Genomic DNA, 5959 nt, shown 5'->3' with positions numbered 1-5959 from the left:
AAACCCAGAAAGTAGAGAGCCACATGGAGGGCTCCCCAAACACTGCATGACAAAACCTGCTCCAACATCCGCTGGTCCTGGGGCCGCACAGATCCAGGACAGTCCAAGCCATCCAAGTAGCCAAGCAGAGATTTTACCTGCCCACCACAGTGTTTACAGTCTGAGTTCAGTCAGGTTAATGGCAAAACCAAACAAGTTAATAATCTTAGGAGGAAGATAACAGAATCCCCAGTTTCTACATGTGTAGAATACACCCCAAAATCAATATGCAAAGAAGCAGAAAAGTATAGCCTACAGTCAAGAGGAAGGATTGATGGAGCCAGAGTGTTACTGAAAAGTCAGCCCTCATTTAGATGGCAATGCACAAATAACAGGAGCAGGAGATTTAGGTAAAAGGACATGAAAGATTATTAATTTGTCAGGCAAATAACTGACTACAGAGGACTTAGCATGACAAAGAACTGTAGTACCATCCCAGGGGGGGTGACAGTTCTTAAGGGAAAGCCCAGGAGTTTGGGGGTTCAATGTCTACTTACTTCCTGGCTTCTTGGCACCATTTTCTGAAGCTACAGCTTCCTGTGTCTGGAGCTGAGTGGCTCCAAGGGGAGCATGCTGTGTCCAAAGGTGAAAGAAAGCTAAAAGAGTGCTAAGCTTGAGCTTCCCAGCATGGGGGAAGGAAGAGAACAAAGGTGACAAGTTACTCCTAAGTCATTGAGCAAAGCAGGCTGGCTAGTGACATGACTTAGTTGCAGGATAAAATTACAGCTGTGAGCCTTTTGTAGGTGTCTTTTTCTGTTACATTCTGCCCCCCCCACCGCCTAAATTTTGCTTTCCATTTCTATGGGAAAGGGGTATCGTGGTTGTCTGCTACTTCCTGCTACAGGTGTTAGGGATTCTCCTGATGGAAGGCACGCACCCATCTTTGCCCACCATCCTGGTGGGTTTTAAGGCCCTCAGAGTGGTTTTGCATAGGTATGGTTTGTAACAGAGTGTTAAGTGAAAGAGTGGGCATATTGATCAATGTGAGAGTCGCACTAAAATGAGAGACACTGTAGAATAGATCTGAAATAATCAGGGAAAATAAACTTAAAAGCCAATCAAAGTGGCCCCCAGGAAATCTGAAAAAACAGACCGACTTGTGATGCTCTCGGATTTGCTGAAACCAAGTAGTTCATTGTCTCCTCCAGATGGTAATGGTCAGGTGACAGACATCCTCTGTGGACAAAGATTCTGTTGAGTACTGAATGCCTCTTAACTTCAGGGAGATGACTGTTGTTTTAAAGCAACTCCAGGCAGAGGCTTCTGGGAACCGGGATCGGGATGGTGTGTGTGTGAGATCCTCCGAGGCTGCTGCTGCGTCGGACCTCGGCTGAAAATAAAAGATGACAACAGCAGCAAGGCCAACTTTTGAACCTGCAAGAGGTGGGAGAGGAAAAGGAGAAGGTGACTTGAGCCAACTCTCAAAGCAGTATTCAAGCAGAGACCTTCCCTCTCACACAAAGATAAAATACAGACAAACTACTCAGGATGCCCCTGAAGAGGTTCGTAACCGTGACTTCAGGAGAGAATTGGAAGAGAGAGAGAGAGCTGCTGCACGAGAAAAAAATAGGGATCGTCCAACTCGAGAACATACAACTTCCTCTTCCGCGTCAAAGAAGCCTCGGTTAGACCAGATTCCTGCTGCCAACCTTGATGCAGATGATCCTCTAACAGACGAAGAAGATGAAGATTTTGAAGAAGAGAGTGATGATGATGACACTGCAGCTCTTCTTGCAGAATTGGAAAAGATTAAAAAAGAAAGAGCTGAGGAGCAGGCCAGAAAGGAACAGGAACAAAAAGCAGAAGAAGAGAGGATCCGTATGGAGAACATCCTGAGTGGAAACCCGCTCCTTAACCTCACTGGCCCAGCCCAGCCTCAGGCCAACTTCAAAGTGAAAAGAAGGTGGGATGATGACGTTGTCTTCAAGAACTGTGCAAAAGGTGTGGATGACCAGAAGAAAGACAAAAGATTTGTGAATGACACACTGCGATCTGAGTTTCACAAAAAGTTCATGGAAAAGTATATTAAGTAGTACAGTTTTATGTGCCTAACTAAAGACTGAAGTAGTAAGGTTCACTTGGACTTCTGTTGTTTTTTTCTTTCCCCCCCGTATAAATCGTGTATAGGTTCTCCTAATTTTAAGTTGTAACTTGTCTTCCTTTAGTGATACCGTATTTGATGGTGGACTTGAGAACAGGTTCCACAGTTTCCAGTCTCTGAATGTTTCCAGTTGTATCTTTTCTTATTAATACAGAAAAAGGAATCTGCTTACAATAAATATTTTAATCTAAATAACCAAAAAAATAAAAATAAAAAATAAAGCAACTCCAAATTCCTCACAGAAATAAGATTCTTCAGTTTTTGCTGAACCTGGTTGTTCCTGTTTTGTTGGAAGAACTCAAGAGAAATGGATTTTATTCTTGGAATGTGAATCTGAGAAGCAATCCTTGGATGTGACAGTATCACTGTTTTGAAAACTGAGTCAAGGGCCGAGAGATTTCACCTAATATTGAGTAAGAACATCTAATGCCGTGTCCTGCCTTTGGTTCCATATCGAATGAAAGGCTTGTGTAACTCTGGAATCCCAAGGGCCTGGACAGATGCTAGCAAATCTTTACAATTTTTGAGAGGCTTTGTGTGTGTCCCATCCACTCCTAGTGTTTGCGATCAGATCCTTGCATTGCTCCATAAATGGGGTTTAGCTACTACCCCAACACCAGGGACCTCAAACCTCCAGAACCCAGTCATTCCCAGGTAAATTCAGAGCTATTTTCCTTTTGCCTAAAATCTCTAGGTTTTAGTTATTTTTGGAAGGGTTGGCAAAAATGACTCCATGTCTGCTGTTGGTTTTGGGAGAGGGTTTCACTGTGTAATCCAGTCTACCCGGAACTTGCTACACAGTCCAGGCTGGCCTCAAACTCATGATCCTCCTGTTTCAGCCTCCAAAGTACTGAGATTAGAGGGTGGTGTCACCACACCTGGGGTGACTCCATTTTTATCCTGACAATTTCCCTCCTTATCTCTAGGCAATTTTCTCTAATGACATCACTGATTAATCACTTTGTGACATGGCTTTATTGGCCCCTCATCGGGATGAGTTCTGGTTGGTATGATCTGATAGAGGTTGGGGTGGGAGTGACAAGTAGCTGGGGGTCAGCACCAATGAAACCCTTTTGGCTCAATTTAAGCAACTAAAAGGTTTAGAAGGAATGGTTCTTAGACTGAGCTTACGTGGTCCATTTTTAAGCTTAATTCTGTCTGCTCTATAGACCCTAGCATCCCAAAAATTTGAGTAGGTGACTTTGTTAAAAAGTGTACTTGCAGCTCACACCTGTAATCCTAGCTACTTGGGAGGCTGAGATTGGGAAGTTCTTGGTTTGAGGTCAGGAAAATATTTTGCAAGACCCCATCTCCAAAATAACCAGAACAAAATGGACTGGAGGTGTAGCTCAAGCAATAGAGAGCCTGCTTTGCAAGCATGAAGCCCTGAGTTCAAATCCCAAGTCCCATACAAAAAAAGAAGAAATTGTACTTGCACAGAATGTTAACAGACAGTAAACAAAGTTTTACAAGGAAAATATAAACCAAAACCAACAAAGGCAAATTTTTTTTTAAAAAAACTAATTCATTTAACAAATTAGTACTTGCTGGAGTTGCTTTCATGATTTTGATTATAAATGCTTTAGAGAACTGCTGATGACAAAAGATCTAGGACAGCATGGTTAGAATTTTGAAAAGCAGTTTAGCAATTCACTATTTCCATTGCGTACGTCATTTTAGGATAATAATTATGATTGACAGCATTATCATAGTGCCAATAAATTCTTATCTTCTTAAAGATACATAAATCCCCATTTAATTTCAAGAGTAAATAATCTTTAAAGCAGATACAATGTACTTGTTTGCAGATGGGATCTGCAGTAACCAATGTCCAATCCTTTTCCTTATATGAATGGCATTGCTTTGAGTGCCATGTTTGGACATGTCTGAATGCTGTTGCTTAAACATTACAGTCATGATCCAATTTCCTAATTGCACCCAAGCCTGCAAGAGGCTGACACCACTAACAATCCTGGTTTGGAGGACACCAGCTTGGTGAAGTATTCTCCTAAGCTTCTATACTTGGAGAACATAAATACATTTAAATGTAAAGAAGCAAGCAACTATTAGTATCACAGCTAGAAAGATGTCATATAGAGGACTGGTGGAGTGATTCAAGTGGTAGATCACCTGCCTAGCAAGTGTGAGGCCCTGAGTTCAAACCCCACTACTGATACTGATACTGGATCGTTGATCCCAAGTTCGTCTCCTGGTGAAGCTGATGACTGAAGATACTGGACAAGGAGTTAAGAGTAATGCAAGTACAAAGTTTATTGAAAGGATATCAAGGCACCCTGTGGATGGGACTTAGTGAAAAGAACTAAGCTATAGAATAGCTGAAGTCTAGGGAATAATATAGGGCTCTGCCTGGCTTAGGTCCAACTACTGTACCTTGAAACTGCATTTGTGATTGATGGGTGCCCAGTCATCCTCTCACTGATCTCGGCAGCCTGTCTGTCCCTCTCTTTATTGAACAGAGCATTCCAGGAAGGTCTGGTTAGTTCATCGTGGACTTGAAAGTCTGCCCAACTCGTCCTGGCCACATTGTGCAGCTGCATTTTGTTATGTTGGTAAGGGGTTTGTTATTTATCTAAGAAGCCTGTTGTTTCCCATGCCTCTTTAGATGTCTGCTTTTAAATGCCACTCTTATCCAAAATGGAGTCACCTCTGCCATTGCTGCCCTTACACTCCCCCTCTGCAGAGGTAATGCTGACTTCTGTCAGGGAACGGCAACATTCTCCTGTAACTGCTTTGACCTGATGAGGGGCAATGTGGGGTCCCTGGATAGTAAGTCAGGGCTTCCTCTAAGGTGATGACAGAAGACTGTCCAGGGGTTCATGGTACCAGGACACGGTCTCCGGCATGTGTGGCTTTGCTCCATCACCATCTGGAGCTTGATTGTTTCCAACCTTGAAGAAACAAACTTAACAAGCAAATTAAGGATGCATGAGCCAAAAATCAATGAAGGATCACTTTAGTGTGGCAATGCACCTGTCCAGAGGTGTTGATGTACCTGTAGCAGGAAATGGGGGCTATAGCACATTTCCCAAACGTCTGACCCTGTGAATTCTCTTGTAATGAGTAGGATACCACGGCACTCATACTTTATTAGTAGACAACTCACTTATCTCACAACAGTCTAAATGAGGGGTCTATATGAGTCCAGGAAAAAACTGTTTTTTTAATTCGAAACTAAAAACTTCATTATAAACTAGAATTCAAGAAGGAGTAAAGAACTCCATAAGACTGAATGGACCTATCTGGAGCCAGTGGAAATAGCCAATTTTCCTGTATTTAGGTAGAGGGCCCTACCCAAAAATGTGAGTTTGTCTTCTGTCAGAGGAACCTGGAAGGGCTTTAATGCCAGATAGCCATACATGCATAAGAACCACTTCTTTAAATCTCTCGGCTTTGGTTACTTTTTGGGAGGTCTGGCACAAGTAACTCCATTTGAATTTTGACAGCTTTTCCCCTTGTGTCCAAAGTGTTTATCTTTAAGCAGTCTTCTCTGAAGATTTTTTTCCTTTCTGGTCCCTGTCACCAGGATTAGCTTTCCCCTGGATATTCTGATTCCATCCCACATGGGGTGGGGGAGCAAGTAATGAGCAGGTCAGGTGGGAGTTAGTGCCAACTGGACCCTTTAGCCAAATTTAAGCAACAAAGAGGCTTAGAAGGAGTGGCTCTTAGGTTATGGGTTTAGGATTTAGGACAATACAAAACAAAACTCAGCAAAAGTAGATATTTAAAAAGCTAACTCGGTTGACAGATAAGTACTTGTTAGAGTCATTTTTTATGGATTTGATTGCAAAAGCTTCAAAA

General features: G+C 42.5%; 1 pseudogene; it reads left to right on the top strand.

The window, feature by feature from the left end:
- The first annotated feature begins 1298 nt into the window (after positions 1-1298).
- Positions 1299-2359, top strand: LOC141410504 (spliceosome-associated protein CWC15 homolog pseudogene; annotated as a pseudogene).
- The last annotated feature ends 3600 nt before the right edge of the window (positions 2360-5959 follow it).

This window comes from Castor canadensis, chromosome 3 (genome assembly GCF_047511655.1).
Source record: "Castor canadensis chromosome 3, mCasCan1.hap1v2, whole genome shotgun sequence".
Taxonomy (NCBI): domain Eukaryota; kingdom Metazoa; phylum Chordata; class Mammalia; order Rodentia; family Castoridae; genus Castor; species Castor canadensis.
The sequence above is the reverse complement of the archived record's forward strand: the minus strand, read 5'-3'. Positions and strand labels throughout refer to the sequence as shown.